The sequence below is a fragment of the Musca vetustissima genome, unplaced genomic scaffold (genome assembly GCF_032173495.1).
Source record: "Musca vetustissima isolate MV318-11 ecotype Yass unplaced genomic scaffold, APGP_CSIRO_Mvet_v1 utg19615, whole genome shotgun sequence".
NCBI classification, from domain to species: Eukaryota; Metazoa; Arthropoda; class Insecta; order Diptera; family Muscidae; genus Musca; species Musca vetustissima.
The window spans coordinates 140603-161075 of NW_026883489.1; the positions used below are offsets into that span (position 1 = coordinate 140603).

The following is a 20473-nucleotide window of genomic DNA, read 5'->3' on the forward strand; positions in this document are numbered from 1 at the left end:
CAACGCGAGCATTCTGCTTAGCCCTTTACCCTTTCGGTCATTACACAAGGTAGTCTCATGCAGACACATGATTTAAATTTTTTCATATTTTCTACTTTTGACAACATTCAGCTTTCAAAATTTAAACAAAAATATCCTCCTTCGAACTGTACGCACGACACGTGTTCAATGGCAATAATTACAAAATGTTTAATATCTTAAAAATCCCAACCTCTATAATCTATAAATATAAGTTATATTTTATTATATCTTTAGAGCAATATTAATCAAAACAATTAAGATAATTATTCACAGAAGGTATTCACTTTTAATATTTTAAGAATAGGCCATTCGACATGCATACAATTTTATGGAATTTATTATTTGAAATTGATAACCCATTTATTAATTTCAAATAATAAATTCCATAAAATTCCAATGGTGCCATTATTAATTTCTCAAATGAGACTACCTTCTGTAATTATGCCATGCTTTTCGGTTTGAATAGTCTTAAAGTTGACTGCAAGTTTTAAAAGTTTTTTTTGGAGCGGGAATGGATTTCTAGTAAAAAATGTTTGAATAAATTGTAAAACTTGTAGATTTTTACTGGTATTAAATGGTGCCATTATTTTTTATCACATATTTATTTGTATATACATTTCTATTTCTTTCAATAATTTAGAACTACCCATGGTTTTTAATATTTGCCAGTATATACATATATTTATTTATGTATACATACTTATGTTTTAATTTCACATATCTACTTTAATTGACTTGGGCAGACCATATAATAGCATTTATAATTGATAATTTTCCTCAGATGTACATTAGCAATATTCGGCTTGTTCTTCTTATTCAATTTCTACCACACTACTATTGTTCGGCAATACAATTTGTTTTCTTTTTCTGTTTTTCTGTTACCCTCCCATTAATCAAACGTTTTCAACAATCACGCACATACCGAACGGCTTTTTTCCGTTCTCCTCCGCAAGGAGGTGGTGGTGGGGAGGAAGGGGGTTTTAATACAGTCTATGCGGCTCTGAACCAAATTAGAAGCACATGTGTCTGTTGTTGTATACACTTTGCCTTCAATTTCTTACCTTGGCCATTTAGGTAATATACCAAAACAAACAACTGAATTTTTCTGATTGGCCATACATTCAATCAACCGAACCGAACGGCCGGCAGACCCACCAACCGACCAACTATCGCCAAAAAAACACTACAATCATACATTTGTATGTACATATATATTTTCACATTTCGAAATATTTGTACATTTGCATTAATTTAATGTATGTTCATATGTATGTGTGTGCATGTCATAAATATGAGAAGAAGCAGCAGCAGAAAAAGCCAAGCATGCATATGAATTTTTCAACTTGAAACTTATTTGTTTTTCTTCGTCTGATTGGTAAGAGTAATTTAATGTCGTGTATTTTGTTTGCTCTCTATTAGTTTATTACATTTGCGAGAGTAATATGTTTTTTTTTCGGAGGGATATTTGTTTTTGGCATAAATAAATAATAGGGATTTATAAATCGATTTTTGTGTATGTGAATAATCATCTACCTAACGTACGTTTATCGTAAATTTACATTGTTCTGGATTTTATAAATCCAGTGCGTATAAATTTTGTCAATTTCATTACATATATGGCAAATAAATCCTCATAAGTAGTCTAAAACGGCATTTACATTACAAAGTTTTTACTCGGTTAACCTACTCTATGAGGATTTATTTGACAGTATTATTGACAATATGAAACGCACAATTTGAAATCCACTCGATCTATATGGTAATTTTCCCTTTTTTATATGTCAAATTGATGTACGTCATTGATGTTGTACATCAACAGTGATGCCAAGTTAACAGTACTTTGTTCATTGGTTGAACAAAGAAGAGTTGTGTAATAACGCTTATCATTTGTTAGCACGGTTGTTATGTATAACGCCGATTTTATTATATTGATCAGTGGTGCGATTCTGTAACAGTTTTAAGACAGAATTAATAAATCCTCATAAAGTGGGCTAAAACGACATTTACATTAGAACGGTTTTACCAGGTTAACCTACTCTATAAACTGGGAAAAAATTCTAATGTATATGTCCTTTTAAATTTACAAAATCCACTCGATCTTATTTCCTTTGCGTCAAATAAAATTCGCTGGATCTAGATGGTATTTTTCCTTTTTTTTTATTTTTCAAATTTATGTATGTCATTGATATTGTACATCAATGACGTACATCAATTTAAGTTAAAGATAATTTAAAAATTAACGCCATCAGAATTAAATATATATATATATATATATATATATTTAAATTTATACATTGCAAAAACGTCATCAACAAAACGTCATACATTAAGTGAGTCACAAACAAAATACTTATTTAATGTATTTGCATACATATAAAAATACATATGTCATAATATCTACTAAATTATTCGTATTTATAAATTGCAATTTATAATATTTGTGAGTCATGGCTTTTAGCTGTACACATTCACATACATAAGTTGTAAATACCTATGCAGTAATGGATTTTTTTTTGTTGTGAGTCATTTAAAAAAAAAAAACATTATAATTTTGTAATTCAAAACAAATTGATGACGGAATGAATGATTTCGCCGAAGCAGAATGTCTTTTCTTTGACCCGTCATCTTCCTTGGTAACTTTTACATTATCAAAAGTAATCTTAGGGTATATTTACACCAAACATATTTTTCCGGAAATCCTAATTTTTTGACATATAAGGAAATGACAATTGTAACTGCAATTAAATTATTATTTATTAGAAAAACCCCCTTGACCGATTTAAAATGCTAACCAGAAATGCCAACAGCTGATTGACTGTTGTATTAGGTTTGAAGTGCTGCCATCTAGTTTTGACATTTTTACCATGTTCTGGTTCTCAGAGCATTTGGATTTAAATCAAATGAAAAACGTGCCACTTTTTTTAAACATTATTTGTATTGTGTCTCTCACATAAAGTTGGTTGACACTTTCTTTGTTTTCAGAAAGATTGTTTTGTTTTTTGTCTTTATCGTAAGAAAATAAGTGTCAATGTGCGCAGTCTTTTTATCTCAATGCAGTGAACTTATTATTGATAAGAAATGTGTATCGTCTTCTTATTTGTTTTGCTAAATCAGCTTAATGCAAAGAAAAGAAAATAAAAAACAAAGATGTTATTAAATACCGATTTTTAAAACAAAGGCCAAGATGTAAACCAATTATTTTTAAAATATTATAATTCTTTTGTCTGCAAATTATAGCCTTAGATATTATCATGACCGGGAAAACATTTTACACTTTGCATTTTTAATTGAGTTGTTTCTTTAATCAGAGTTGATATAATTAATTGCACCACCTAATGTCGGACGTAATTTTGCGTCCAAATAAAGAATGCCTTTGGCATGGCATTGTGTCTATAATGGAATGACTGTATCATAATGTAATAATAAGGTATGCATCATCTGTCAATATTTTCCTTATAATATTTCACATGGTTGGCAACACTGCACATCGAATTCATGTAGAAATTACGCACTTTGACAGTTAATCGAGTCATCAGCTGCTCTAAATGGATGGTATTAACCAGAATTTTTTATACAACGTTTACATACATGATATTAGATTGAGTCAAATGTCAACAGGATAACTTCAATGTCTTACAACCACTTACTACAAAAAGTCCTGTCAATCTTCAATTTTTATATTTGGTCCTTCGAAATGGATATACACAAAACAAAATTTTTTTACATTTCAAATCTGGCTGAGTTTTTCTTCAAAAAAAATTTCCAATGTAATTCTCAATTTCTTAAAAAAAATAGGGCAAGTTGTTTTGATGATTTTGACATATGATTGATAATTTCTCCGACATGACCATATCAGCATTGACATAATGTCCATATATTACACATACATATATTTGTTATGAGTAAAATATAAATATTTATCTTTTAAATACCATATAATAATTTCCATTTTGTGTAAACAAACAAAGATAGCGGCATTTTTGCTGCTGCTGCGGCTTTTGTTGTTCCAAATAGATATTATTAATAATATGTATGTAATGTTTGTGCCTGGTGGTGAACAACAAAAACAAAGATGTGTGAACAAATTAAAAACTGTAGGAGTAAATATCACGAGGTTTATTAACTAAACAGCAGAAGATGCATGCACTCATCCAGTTATTCGGTCTCATATATATATATATATATAACAGTGTATCACAAAATACATAGCCGTGTAGCGGCAAAATATTTTGTTACCATAAAAATAATAGAATTAAATCCGGAACTGAATTAGCATTTCTTGCTTGAATTTCTCGTTGAAGATTAAAAATTATTGCGCGTTTAGACTTTGCCGTCTAAATCGACCATATTTGTGAATTGTTAAACAAAATCCAAGATGTTTAATTACTCACCTGATATTTGTTTACGTGGTTTACGAAATATTAAATGTAAATGTGTATATTTTATAATTATAGTGGACTAATGTTACTGGACTTTTTTTAAACTAATTAAAAGCTTTGCCATTTTGACGCAAAAACAAAGTGGTATTGTCATTCCAGGGACCAAAGTCGGCATAAAAAATTTATAAAATAAAAAGTCGATTGTAATATGAATTCTAAACAATCAGATGTAAAAACATTTTAGCTGCACACTGTATTTTATCAGAATATTAAATATTTGTTTTGATTTTTTAAAACAACAAGATATTTTTGTTCATTCATACACACAAAATATGTTTATTTGTTCAGCATTTTAAAATCCCTGGTATTTGCTTTTATATACATATAAATTGCAATATTTTGAGATTAGCAACAAGATAAATATGATGAATATTTAGACACTATTTTCATTGTGTTTGGATATTTCCGAGTTTATACTATATTTATATATATGATCAAACAAAATGTACTGTATAAAAGAATAGGAAAAAAATAGAATTGCCAACAATGATACAAGGTAGGATGTTACGTTCATTTATAAAAAAATATATACACAACACTTAGTGGTATTTATTTGACATTTGTTTTCATAACATGTAACTGAAAACGTGAAAAAATAAATTAAACTTCATAATCTCTTAGAAATTAAAACATTTTTTGTTCGTTTTCATCAATATCCTAAAACAGCTGATCTGTTTCAGTTTATTGATAATGTGATTTGAAAATGGATTTTCAGTTGACAAGAACGCTCAAATGTTTATTTTGTCACGCGTATTACGAAGATAAAGGGAAATTGACAATCTAAATGGCATGCTCTATTAAAATAGGTATGAACAAAAAATATACCCAAGATGCCTGTATATACCCTGAATTAGGGATTCGTAGTCGAGCACAAAAGACGACTTCTAAACTTTTTGATTTTTGCCTCTGGCTAAAATTTTTAGACTTTTTCGATTTTTGGCTTTAACTAAAAAGTCGACTTTTCGATCTTTCGACTTTGTCAAACTTGTTCAAAATCGATTTCGTCTTTTATTGGCTAATGCAAAATTGACTCGAGTTTGATTTTGTTATTCAACCAATACAATAAAGTTCTGAAATCTGTAATTTTTGACAATTTGGTCTTTGTGATAATAAACCAAGTATTTATGAATAAAATTGAAAGTCGACTTTACGATTTCCTCATCAAAAGTCGATTTCGACTTTAAAGGGCTAAACAGAATGTTCGCGTTGAGCGTTTTTTCTTATCGCGTTAACGCACGCAAAAAGTAAAAATATATTTAACTCCGAAGCGCAGCGCACATCAACTTCGAGCGTTTGTGTTAACGTTTCCTTGTGGTTGTTGTATTTTCGATAACACATAACGCAACGGGTGGCTCAACGCCAACATTCTGCTTAGCCCTTAAGACTTTTCAATACAAAAAGTCGATTAGTCGAAATTCGATTTACTTATCCCTACCCTGAATGTTTCAGGCAAGCTTCTTTAAGTTGCTTCTATTAAATGCCTAATTAAAAAGGAATATCAGTGTTTAGAGGGAGGAGCTTGGCAGTCATGGCTTGTTAAGTTGGCTTTGTATGAAATGTCAATTTATATTTTTATTTTGGACGTTTTTCTCCCTTTTTATTTTACAAAAAAAAAAGAAGTCCTCTTTTTCAGACTAGTAAAACCTACATAATAGTGTAGGGTATACAAGTTCCCCATTATTGCCAGATGACCATACAATTAGCTGGATAATTTCACCCCCATCCCCCCAATTTGTTGATGATGTAGCAGTTTAATTTTTTTTCTTGGATTACATTTTGACAAATTAGTATCCCTATTTGACATACAACAAATCCACACTAGCAAAATATAAACTTTATGTATTTGTTTTTACGAAGGTATATTTGCGTGCAAACTTTTTGTTTGTTTGTCTGTCATCTATATATGTATGTACGTTTTTTGTTTTGTTTTACTCTTTGTGTCACACCTCATGTAAATTAAAATAATTTGTTTGTTGTAAAAATTTGCTGATGACGACAAAACAAACCGCACACACACACACATACACAAAACCAAACCAACAAACAAACAGTCATATTAAATAAAACTATTTCTCGATGATGTTGTTTTGCCTTGTGTGGTGTATTTTTAATCATTTGATGATGACGACGACGACAACGACAACGCTTATAACATGGCTATGGGTATTCTATTTCATTGTCAGTGTCATTCTTCGAGTCATTTGTAAAATCTATTTTTAGATTTCTGTAGAGATTTATGTGGTTTGGTTTTGTTGTAGTTTTTCTCTGATTAGATAATGCCAAAAACACAAATGTGTAATCCTTTTTTTAATTTTGGCCTATGTCGAATTATCTACACTTAAATTATTGAAATATTTTCTTTCAATATTTTGTAATTTTTGCAGATGTTATTTTTATTCCTGAAATTAGGTTTTGACTGCTACGTGTGAAGGGTGTATAAATTAACATGACACCATTATCTTAAAATAGGCGTGTTTACACAATTTTAGTGTAACAATGAGAGTAAGTTTATTAGGGCACAATTACGCAGAAAATGTTTTATAATATATTATAATTTGATGCCCTTTAAGTTGTCATTTTCTTTATATTCAAGTCAAATAAATGGTTTTGTTGCAAATATCTTAAAGAAAAAACATAGACAGTGTATAATTAGGTTTTCAATAGTTTGATTGCTATGTGTGAAGGGTGTATGTCTTAACATGACGACATTATCTTAAAATAGGCGTGTTTACACAATTTTAGTGTAAAAATGAGAGCAAGTTTATTATGGCACAATTACACGGAACATGTTTTATAATAATTTGATCACCTTTAAGTTGTCATTTTCTTTATATTGAGTTAAAATAATTGGTCCTGTTCCAATATCTTAATGAGAAAATAAATTTGGATTTGCTTTCCTTAAAATATACATTTATTAAAATATACATTTTAATAATAACCTCTGAATACAAGTGCGTGCGTAATTTCCGACCGTCCTCCCTTGTGTTATATGATCATATATTGTTTGACACATTAGCAGCAACAAGTTTGTTTATATAAAAAAATATATAACAACATGATTATTTTTACTGCAGTATCAGAACGCAATATACCTCATTTTGACATGCTGTGTTGTTGACTGACGTTTACTACAGCAATCGCATTCGTATCTTATCATTAACAACACGTATATTTGCTAATATATATAATCTAGACATTGTAAAGATAATATTGTGTTATTTATGAATACTACTTAATAGAATCGTTTTTGAAAAAAATATGTATCTTAGCAGCTTGGTATTAAATACAATGTACTTGTCCCAATTCTCCTTTTTTTAGCTTAACCTGCAATATGATGAAATTTATTGCGTCAAAAAGCAGTTCTTGTTTAAATAAATTTCATGTTAAGACATAAGTAAGCATAGTAACGTAACGCGTGTTATCTTTGAGATAGAACTAATTTATTACCCATTTCCGTTAGTAGCTAATTCAAGAAATAAAGAATTATAGTATTTTGCCTTTGATTTTGTAAAAACTAATTAAGGTGGCATCACATTGGTTGATATGTCAAAGTTATTCTATTTTTACATTGCCACTAATACTTGAACAAATAATGTTTATTTTTCGCTACTTGATTGATAGTAAAGAAGAAACGCGGATGTAATTACCAATTTGTTTTTGCAAATAAATTGTTTGTAAATCTAATAAACTAATGGTTGATACCCCATTGTATGATATGCCAAGTATTAGTAATAAATAAACAAATTTAGTGATAGTGATTATATATATATATATATATAGTGAATGATGGAAGGGATATTACAAGCTTTGCTATTACCAATTGTCATTTTCCGTCCATAATACACAATAACACACATTTAATGTAAACGTAGTCTAAATAATGTAATAAAGCAAAAAATGCCGGAAATAGCATCAAATTTTAGAATAAGTTTAGATTTGTTCGAATTGGTCACCTTTGGCACGAATTATGGCCATCACACGCTGCCCCAATGTTACTCTGTGGTATTGTGGCCCATTACCGGCGAAGCGCTTGCTTGAGGTTATCGACACTTTGGTATTTTTTAGTGCCAACCTTGCTTTCCAAAATAATCCATACACAATAGTCCAACGGATTGGTATCCGGACATTTTGGTGGCCATTGTGCGCTGGAAATAAAGCGAGGAGCCTGAGATGGTGCTGAGTCCTGTTGGAAAGTCAAAGTTCTGCGGCCAAAATGTTTGCGTGCCCAATGCTTTAATACACCCTCCAGAATATTTTCGCGATAATATTCGGCATTTATTCTGATGCCACGGTCGATTAATTTGAGCGGAGAGTGACCATAGGCTGTTATGGCGGCCCACACCATCACCATGACCGGCACTTGAGTTCTGGTGGCCAACCGAAGGTGCACATTTTCAGCTGACCTCTTTGGCAAGTAAACACTATAATTTAGTTTGTTCACAAACTGCTGGACAGCGAATGTTTTCTCATCGGAGAAAACCAAATTCGGCAATTCGCCGCTTCCGTCCAAGCGAAGCAACTCTTTAGCTCTTTTGAGTCTATTTTCTTTCTGTTGCGGTGTAAGTTCTTGCACTTTTTGAAATTTCAATAGCTTTACCCCGAGCTTATTTTTCAATATGTGCCAAATGGAATATTGTGATATGTTCAGCTCACGAGCCAATTTTTGGCCACTGCAACGCGGGTTTCAATCAAGCCGCTTCTTTACTTTTCAAACCATTTCTGCTGATGTTGCTATTTTCTACCGTTCAATTCCTTGACGTCGGGCTACGCTACCAGTAAAAAAAAATATTCACATTTAAATGCTGGAGTGCTCTAACGATAGCCATTTGTAGTTTTCCAGCCAAATATAAAGAAATCACCTATGACGCTTGAATTCCATCACAAATAACTTTTTTTCTGGAAAATTCTGAACGAAATGCTTTTGTACGATTGTAAACAATATAGTGAGCTGTCATTGGAATAATTTTAACAGCTGTCGGACGAGTGGCTTAGAAATGACAGTTGTCTGAAGTTGGTTGCAGTTTATTCATCTCACCCTGTATTTATACTTTTCGCATTGTGAACCCCCCTGTTTTTAAAGAAGTTTCACATTCTAAGCGTGATTCATTTAAGCATTTAAAAGTGGGTTTGATTTACGAAATCCACTCGATCTCAAATGTCTATTCCATAGCGTATAAGTAAAAAAATCACAGGAGTAAAAAAATCATGCGCTATTTAATTGACATTTTAAATCGAGTGGATTTATTAGTCTCTAAGGTTTTGACGAAAGAATATTAACGTATGTGGTTTGATTATGTGTTTTTTTTTTCTTTTTTATATATTTTAAGGCGAAGGAACTACTCTTTCCATATTTAGTGTTGCCATATTGTATTTGAACGATTTAAGGATATATTATACTAAAAAAATGCACTGCAGTTTTGATATTAATACTAAGTCATTTATAAAGTTTATTTCTATTTGTTTTTATTTCAAAAAAGTTATTATTTAAGTACATTTAGTTTTCTAAATTATTTTTAGTTCATCCTCTTCTTTTTATTTATATTATATATTTTTCTATTTCCATTTATTTCATGTGCTAAAAGAAACGTACCTTGATTTTCAATTACATTCAACTTGGAGCTGAAATAAGACAAAATTCCTAATGTGAACAACTTGATCAGAAATTATTTTTTTGCAAAGTACATACAAGTGTACATTTTAACAAAATTTTCAAATTCCTATTAACAAAAACTTATTAAAATTGTATGCCGATACCCATAGTTCTGTTCCGTTAATTATTTTATAGTTTCAATTTTGTTTGATACATAATATATATACACAAACACTGACATTATATAGACAATTATTTTTTTTTTATTTTATTTGTTTTTATTAACATTTTTAATGTAAAATAAATACAAAATATGTAATTTTGTGTTGTTGTGTTTTCTGTTAGTTTTTTTTTCGTTCTTTTATAATAGTTTTATTTGTTGGTATTTTGCAATATTTCCTTTTTGTGTTTTCTTTCTACTCTTTTTTTTTGTTCGTTTCACTGTAATTATTTGTGAGTTTTCAATTTCGTTCATTTCCTTTTTTTATTATTACCTTTATGTGGCAAAAATAATAATAATGATAATACTATGTACTTTTTTGTTTAAAAGAAAATATATATCAATGTGTATCTATATATAATGAAAGACACAAAATATGTATTTTGTTTGTTTTTAGAAATCAAATATTTTTTCTATACATATATCTAATACTAATACATTTCGAAAAGGGAATCCAATTGTAAAGAAATAAAACACACACACCTCATTTTAAATGGTTTTTGTAAGAAAAATATGTTTTTTTTTTTTAATTTGACATAAAACAATCTTTATAACATTTGTTTTGTCAGATATATTTTTTCACGTATTACTTGTATTTAAAAATGCTTTGAAAATAGCCTTCAATGTACGTACACTAAACGTCATACAACTTAAGGGTTGTTCACATTTCGCATTATTCTATATAAGACGCTTTTAGATTAGTTTTCACTTGCTTTTTACAGAGTAAGACATGACATCAGCTGATTTGTAAAATATGTGGTCTTTACACTGTTGCAATTACAATTTTTGGATTTCAGAATAATATACGAGAGTGGATAATGAATGTGTCATTTATTGCTCATGGTTGTGTGATATCCAACACTGTCCACTGAAAAAAGTGAGTGATTTCCAAACTTTAGATTATTTAACATGAAAAGGTTACAGAAGTAATGGTGGGCTATTTGGCAATTCAATCCAAGAACCCAGCTCATTTCAATTGCGTCATTTATATACCTTATAAAATTACAAAAAAAAAACATGAATGCACGAATACAAATTTATGCTCACAATTACTAGTGACCGATTTTCCTATTCAAAACATGTTTTTACTTTATTTGTATTGAAAATCCTATGAAAAATCAGATACTAATAATTACCAGTTCGGGTGTAAAATTCTATCAATCTCTAGAAAGATTTCATGATTTAAATCAACATATTTCCTTTCAAAGCCGACGCCTTTTAATTAGGTTCACTTGATTTGAATACAAACAAAGAGTGCTGCCAAGTTGATATGACCACCATACAGCGTCAAGTGTGCAACATAGGGATCACCCTGTACGAATTTTATTGAAATCCATTTCAGATTTTCATTTAAAAAGCGGGTCTTTTAACAATTTCCTTGTCATTTATAATGGGTGTGTTTGTTTTTTATTATTGCAGAAATTATTCCCAATTTCCTTTTAAGGTTTTGTTTTTTTAATATAAATTTTTTGATTTCTAAAAATTAACAATAAAAAAACTATAAACCAATCGGACCAACATACAAATGACATGACAAAATATATATATTGTTGTACATAATCTATAAATATATGAATCTTAAAACATGCAAAACTCTGTCATTTCTGTCTATTACTACTACTACAACTATACTGCTAACTGACATCAAATTACAACTGCGTTCGTTCGATCACATATAACGTCGACTTCGTTGTAATAATAATTTATTTCCTACACAACAAAAAACATTTTTGATTTGGCAACCCTAATAATGGTGCTGCAATAAAATCTAAAATCGAACAAATACATGACCTCTAACTTCAACATGAAATTCAATGGTGATGATGATGATGATCTGTGATGTGAAAAACACTACACCAAACACGCAATTCGTGTTGACCAAATGGCAAAAAACTAAATAATTTTTCCTCAACAACAACAACAAAAAACAACTACCACATTGAATAAATATTGTTTATGTGTGGCACGGTGGTGAATGAATGAATGGATGGATGGTGATGACCCTTGTGAAAAAAACTAATTTTCCTACATGCTATATATTTACCATGGCAACGAACAACGAAACTATACTCCTTTACCGGCCGTAACCTAACCTATACACACATATATAGTAAATGATGTTGAAGATTCAACAGAATTTGAATTTGAAACAGCTATTTACTATGGTGATTCAACGGTTAATGTGGGTGAACATTTTGCAATTACATGTATTATACCCATAACAGATCCAATAAGATGGTTAAAGGATGGCGAACCCATAAAACTACACAATTTACGACACGGTCATGATGAACATTCATATGTCTTAAGTGAAAGTGCTATTGAGGGTGAGTTTCTTCTAGTGCAAAACGACAACAATAGCATATCCAAGGAGAAGCAAACTATTAAATCAGAAAGTTTTCAAAACACACATTTTATATTACTACTATTCCATATAGTGTTCAAGCATTTTTCCAAAGAACATTATATTTGAAGGTTATATAAAATTATTTTAATTAATTAGTCTGGGACAAAACTTCAAAAAAAAAAAAAAAAAAAAACATTGAACATTTAAGAGTCTTAACGGTACTCTAATAGGTATTAAATAAAATATTAAATATCAATTTAATACGGTTTTGTATTATCTCATTGTGACTTAAAATGTCGCCATGTAACATTGCCACACATCATATTTATAGGTTGCAGCTTTTAAGTTATAAAACACTGGGTGATTCATATAAACATTAATGGAACTACTACATATGACATGGCCTTGTGCTCAAAAACTGATAAACTTTGGCTTAAAATTGTTGTAAATTGCCAAACATCGTATTAAAATTCTAACATTTTTTTTAGTTATAAAACACTTGATTTGTTTCATTAACATTAAATAAAATTCAGTATATTGATTTCTGCTTTTTTATTTTCCAATATTTCGACTGTCTTCGACAGTCATCTTCAGGGAAATAGTTGTGGGAGAAGCTACAGATTTCTTACACCGTCAGTTTAGCATAGACGGAAAGAAAAATTATACATCACAAGTTAACAAAAACTACAAAAATAATAATGAAGAATTAATAAAAAACTATAGTCTTATTTTGAACTTGGTTTTTTATACATTATTATACTTAAATAGGCGGGACTTAAGTGTAAATATTTATTATATTATTAATAGGAATGACTTTATTTTAAATATCTTTCTATGTCGTATTGAAATTACACGACTTTTAAAAAAGGTTCTTTGAAAGTTTACCATAAATACACAGGGTGATTCATGCATAACATATAGATGGTTTAGACTCCAAAATTCTTTTTTGTTTGACTTGGTGTGTACAATTCAATCCATAATACTTCTAATAAAAATCAAATTTCAGTAAGATCAGTACAGCGATCTTACTGACCCTATTTCAAATAAATAGTAATTTAAAAATACCAATGAAATAGAAATTTATGCTGTCATTATTACAGAAATGTATTTTTTTACAAATACCAACATTTTTAAAATGCATATCTTTTTTAAATCTATTCTCCAATAAACAAAATTTTTGGCGTCCCAAAAAACAAAAACAACCCATTCACCATTCTCCCAGGTGAAAAGCACAAAATTGAAGCTCACATTGCTGTGCGTCATGCCCTTAAAGTACACGAGGGTAAATATCAGTGCAACGATTTACACGCCAGCTATCATATGCTACAAGTACGCAATCCCGAACCGGATAAACCCGAAACCTTATCACCATTTCTAATACAACAACATCATATGGGTGGTAGTCGTAATCGTAACGAAGAATATCAAAGATATTTCCCCACAGAATCGGGTTATGTAACAATACACGATCTAACGCCAAGTCAATCAAATGAAGATGACTTATTTACACGCACCTGGGAGCCAACCGAACCAGAAACACCGCCACAAATTCTAGCACTGCCAACGAAAAAACCAATTACAACGACAACCAGTGGACAACAGCAGCAGCAACACCATCACAGTCATCATCATCCGCATGAGCATGATCACGACGGGCATTTGCCACATATCCAACAAATGGAACATGATCTGAAGCACAAGTTATTTCTGATAAATACAACAAATTTTGATGGAAGTCCCGTGGCATCGATGGATACACGTTATCACAATAAGACAAAAACGTACGACTTGAATCCACCACCCACACCGCCACACTATACCACTGAATCCTGGAGACCTACAGGCATTTATTATGCTGCAACGCCACCTAGCTTCCCGCCACCGCGTACAACACCAGCACCAGTTACGGCAGCTCCACCACCACCCCCGCCACCCGGCATGTTTCCGTATTATATGCCACCCTACTATATGCCAGGTTATCAGCATAAGACCCACGACGGTTATCACATGGCTCCGGGTTCGCCAGGTGTGGGAGCAATACCCCAAGCACCGCCACAATACCATCTGCCACCAAACTACTACATGCCACAGCATCCACATCCATTCTATAATCCAATGGTGACATTTCCCTCACATGCCCCGGGCGTAATGGGCGGTGGTGGTCAGCAACAGCAGATTCAGCATCCACCAATTACATATTATCCGCATCCATTTCAGCATTATCCACAAATGCCACCAAATCAACAGTATATACCAATGCCGGTGGATAGAAGTGTTGCTGGTACGGCTGCTGCAACATCGGCACCTATTTTTGCACCTGGAGTGGTAACGGCAGCAGCAGCGGCCGCCGGGGGTCAACAGCATCAGCAGCAACAACAACAGCAGCTACAACAACCTGTGCTGATTTTACCAGGCGTGGTAACTCAAACTTTGGCCCCCAGCAATATTTCACTTCTCTATCCTCCTCCTGTTGTCAATAAGGGTGAGATTCAAAACTTTAGCTTTTATTGCTAAAACAAAACCACTCCCAAAAAATTCAAATGAATATTCGTCATTGTTATCGAATTCTTTGAGTTTTTTTTTGTCATTCAACTCCAAAATTACCAAAAAAAAAAATTGTTGCTCCTAAATTTTAAACTATATGTTTTTGGTTTTCCACCACCACCACCACCGCTATCAACAACTCATCATACGCATTTATTACGTATGTACGTTGTGCATTTGTTTAAGAAAAAAATAATAATAGCTAATTTTAGCAAATAGCTATTAAAATATTATTCATTGCTCTTTCTAGTCATCTCGTCATAGTTTATTATCCCCCTCGAAAAAAAAAACAAAAATACAACCCTACCAAAACGTCACGCATTGTCATATGTTTAATACTATTGTTGTTGTTGTTTTGGTTTTGCTTCTATGAATTTCTTGTTAAATTATCTTCACTCATTCTCACTCTCTTTAGTACATACCTACATATATAATAGAATCCACCATCAATCAATCAAAACGTCATTCATCATTGAATTCTTCATCACGCAATCATCTTTCATGCTGAGTGTGCTGCTAGTTGCTAATATGTTTGTTCGTTCGTTATTGTTCGTTAAATGTTCGTTTTAACGAATTTCTATAATTAACAGAAAAAAAAATAAAAATACAAAAAACAAAATTCCCGTTTATTAATGTATTCTCAATAAATGTTTTATTTTGTAATTGTAATTATATTCTCACTCTCTCTCGCTCTCTCAGATGTATTTTTTTTAAGTTTCGTTTTCTTGCCAATTTAAACAAACCACAAAATTCCACCTTTACTTTTTTATCTCTTCTCTTGATGTGTTTTTATTGCTTTTGTTTTATATTTTGTTTCGTTTTATAGTTTTTTTTTTTTACAATGTTATGTTTCGATTAATATTTTTATTAATTTCTAACATACATTCTCTTGTTATTAAAAATTCTTACAAAACATATTTTTTTACAGTTTCTATTCAATAATGATAATCATATTAAATATTAAGGCTTTTCCAATTTTACACATATTTATTTATTCAAATGTGGAATGAAATACCAAACTGTGAATATTTTCATATCAAAAATATTGGTCTGTTCCCGTACTGCAAGAATCTACTAGATTTTACTATTTTCTTCGATATCATAAAGGAAAATTCGTTATCGTAGTAAAAAATAGTAGATTATTGCAGTACGGGAACAGACCATATATTTGAAACTTATTTACATACAGTGGTGGTCACAGAATTAAAACATTTACTGTGGTAAACATTTTTTGATCAGCCCTCGATTCGTTTGAAGTATTTTTTAAATTTTTTTAATTCAGAACACTTCGATATACTGCACTTAAGAGTTTTAGTGTGAAAATGGAATTTATTGCATGCAATTTTTCCATAAATAACGGTTTTTATGAAAATACGTCGACTTTGAAGTGGCCATATAATTAAAACATTGTGTAATTTTTTACTTTACTATATTTTTTGAAAATATTTTTAAAAAAGCTCTTTAATTTAGTTAAATTACGTAAACTAAGCACCGATAAAATCATTTACGATAAAAATTTTTGAAAAAATTTGTAAAAATCTATCAAAATTGCCAGTAATTTGTACAGAACACCTTACATTCAGAAAATAACCCTTATTATAGAAAATAAAGGTCCGAATGCACCAGAAATTGCTAGAATTAGTAGAAAACAATAAATAATTCTCAAAATAAATAAATATTTGAAATAAAAACTGAAAAAATAGGAATTAACCTAAAAGAACGACTCAATTTCGATAGTCTTTATTGAAGAAGGCCGGAATATTTTTGCAGTATGTGAGGAAATATCGATTGATATTGGCATTTATTATACCAAATCGATTGTTCGAGTAGTACAGAATATATTTTATCAAAAAATATATCAGTCACACCAGAACGAACAGAGATCAGAACCTATGTTGACGAGAAAACGTTTCTGGTACACAGCAGCATGTTTGATGGTTAACTCTTGACCCTTAAAATCTATTGAACATGACAATATTTTTCCAAAATAATATTTTTTGAATAGAATAATGCCCATTTAATCTATTTTAGCCCAAAAGAAAGAAAAAATTTACAATTTGACAAATATTTAAAGTCTTGTGTTAAGCATCAAAAATGCTGCTGTGTGGCAGAAACTTTTATTCGTCAACATAGGCGTTGATCTCTGTTCTTTCTGTTGTGACTTGTATATTTTTTGATAAAATATATTCTGTACTACTCGAACAAACGATTTGGTATAATAAATGCAAATATCAATCGATATTTCCTCACATACTGCAAAAATATTCCTGCGTTCTTCAATAAAGGCTGTCGAAATTGAATAGTTCCTTAAGGTTAATTCCCATTTTTTCAGTTTTTATTTCAAATATTTATTTATTTCGATAATTATTTATTGTTTTCTACTAATTCTAGCAATTTCTGGTGCATTCGGACCATTATTTTCTATAATAAAGGTGATTTTCTGAATGTTAGGTGTACTGTACAAATGTTTGGCGATTTTGATAGATTTTACAAATTTTTTCAAAATTTTTTATCAGTAAATGCTTTTTTCGGTGCTTAGTTTACATAATTCAACTAAATTAAAGAGCTTTTTTAAAAATATTTTCAAAAAATGCTGTAAAGTAAAAATTCACACAATGTTTTAATTATATGGCCACTTCAAAGTCGACGTATTTTCATAAAAACCGTTATTTATGGAAAAAGTGCATGCAATAATTTTCTATTTTCACACTAAATCTCTTAAGTACAGTATATCGAAGTGTTCTGAATTAAAAAAATTTTAAAAATACTTCAAACGAATCGAGGGCTGATCAAAAAATGTTTACCACAGTAAATGTTTTAATTCTGTGACCACCACTGTATATATCAATTAAAAAGTTTTATAGTTACTATAATATAAACCTAAAATCTTTAGTGAATGAAGTTTGTAGAGTACTACAGGCGAAGAAATTGTAATTTTGGAGAAAGGAAAGGAAATTTGGCATCACTTTTCATGAAATATATTTGCAATACCTACGAAGGAACACTACGTAATTGCCGAATATTCTGCATTAATTTAAGGATAAAAAATTACCAGAAATTAATTTATTACAAATCACCCTATACCAATAAAAGAAAATTCTCCATATCACCCTGTTATCAAATAGAACAAAGGAAATTCTACCGTTTCTTAAGGTACAATTAGACGTGACATGGCCATAACGCCATAACCATGTTATTCAAAAATTAAACGAAATCGATTAAAAATGATTTGTTTTGTACAAAAATTAAACCAAATCAATCCAATTGGTTCTTATGGTAAAATTATACAAGATATCTTTTGTCATCAAAGCCTGTGGGCTATAATGTCAGAATAAATAAAAACAAACAAATGCAAAAAGACATTTTGTTTATTTGACATATTTTTTAAAATTTTACGAAAAAACGCAAAAATTAATTGCATGTCCATGGCATAACTATACAAGGTAGTCATATGTTTCCAATTTGTTCATAAATTTGCTTTTGACAACATTCAGCTTTCAAAATTTTAATGAAAATATCTTCGAAATGTACGCAATTCTTGTGTTCAGTGGCAAACATTTTTGAATATTTTTAAGTTCCTTGTCTATAAAACCTGTAAATATAAATTGCAACATTCTTATTTAAATCTTGAGAACAATGTGGAGCTTTAGATTTTTTTTAATTTGTTGAAAATTTGCCAACATTTTATAGTATTTATTTTTCATTTTATTTGAAATTGATATATGAATTCCAAATTAAGAATAGTTATGCCATGGGAATGTCAGAATTTCTTTTCAAATCGAGTTGGGAATATGATTTTGATATTGTTGCATCCACAAATAATAAATTTCTTTCACTATTTATGGAATACATTGATTTCCATAGGTTTCGTTCGATCAGCTGATTTATATGGCATTGTGTTTATGTCATAATTAATTCTACCTTTAATCGGAGTGTGTAAGAGATATTCATGGTGAAATATCACAATATCGGTGATATCGATTGGTTTTCGGTTTGACCTTATATACGCCATGAATACGGCTTTAGACTATTCAATACAAGCGATATCTTAATCGTTTAGTCGTAAAATGCCATTAATTTCCTGAGTTCTAAAAAAACATAAAAATATATTTTCATTTTGGACGTTATGTCATAATAGAAGTCAATTCACAATAATGGATTTTGACAGCAAACTTGAGAGGCAACTGATATCCAGCTAGTCTGAGTGGAAGACCTAATTAATAGGCCTTGACAACGGAAGACTTCTAAACATGTCAATAACTTTCTATTAATAAGGTCACATAGCAAGCGAAAGTTAGCTGCTCTCAATTCTAATGCCAAAAATTGGGACGTTGTTTACGTTTTCATAATGGAAATCAATTCACAATAATGGATTTTGACAGCAAACTTGAGGGGCAGTTGATATCCTGCCAGACTGTCTGAATGACCTTATTAATAGGTCTTGGTCAAAACTAAAATATAAAGTCAATAATATGGCACAATAAATAGGTAGTTTATTTAGAGCAGCTGATGTCTCGATAAACTGTCAAAGTGCGTAATTTCTATTTGAATTCCATGTGCAATATTGCCAACTATGTGAAATATTATAAGGACATTTTTGACACATGGTCGAGACAAAAACAAAGGCAATTGTTTTGATACATGACCTTATTATTGCATCATGTTCTATAACAAGACCAGCTGATATTACATCAACTGCCAAACTCATTGTTGTGAATATAATTTTCACAATATGAAAATGTAAACAAATAGGTAACACGTTAAAAATAAGCCAAGACCAGCTGATTGTGAGATAAACTGTTAAAACGCATTACTGTAATATTTGTTGGCAATCTACCTGCTCTGTAAGAATCTACAAGTTTTAATATATTTTCAATAGGCAAGCAGTTGCCATAACTTCTTGTACCATGACCCTAAGTGCTACAATTCACTTTTAAGAAAAAATTAGTAGTAGACATAATTAGAGTTATATTATTATGTCAGAAATATTATCTACGTCAACATGACTATGTTATTTTATATCTCCAATAAAAAAGATAAGAATGTGAAAAATACGAAAGACAATGTTAGAAAATTAGTCACTTAAAATTAACTAGTTATCAATCATTCTTGGTCAATGTTATGACAGACATTTTTCAAATGTCCAATATATACTGTTATCACAGACGTACAGAGTTGTCATTTCAATTCAATACACACAAACCAAGGCCTATAAAAAAGGACTTTTTTGTGAATTACTTCCATTATAAAAATGTAAACAAAAGCCAGATTTTTGACATTAGACTTGAGAGAAAACAGCTGACTTTCGCTAG

The 20473-nt window shown here is 30.5% G+C and overlaps 1 protein-coding gene and 2 long non-coding RNA genes across 3 annotated transcripts in view; 2 read left to right on the plus strand and 1 right to left on the minus strand.

The window, feature by feature from the left end:
- LOC133330360 (uncharacterized) overlaps window positions 1-20473 on the plus strand; it is a 135539-nt gene that overhangs the window by 24682 nt on the left and 90384 nt on the right. The gene's annotated exons all lie outside the window — the stretch shown is intronic.
- Window positions 1-20473, plus strand: part of LOC133330357 (neuroplastin) — a 33808-nt gene that overhangs the window by 8783 nt on the left and 4552 nt on the right. The window lies entirely within an intron of this gene.
- LOC133330358 (uncharacterized) overlaps window positions 8345-20473 on the minus strand; it is a 102348-nt gene continuing 90219 nt past the window's right edge. The window contains exon 2 of the long non-coding RNA XR_009754340.1: window positions 8345-9032. This is a non-coding gene — a long non-coding RNA (uncharacterized LOC133330358). The remainder of the gene's footprint in view (window positions 9033-20473) is intronic.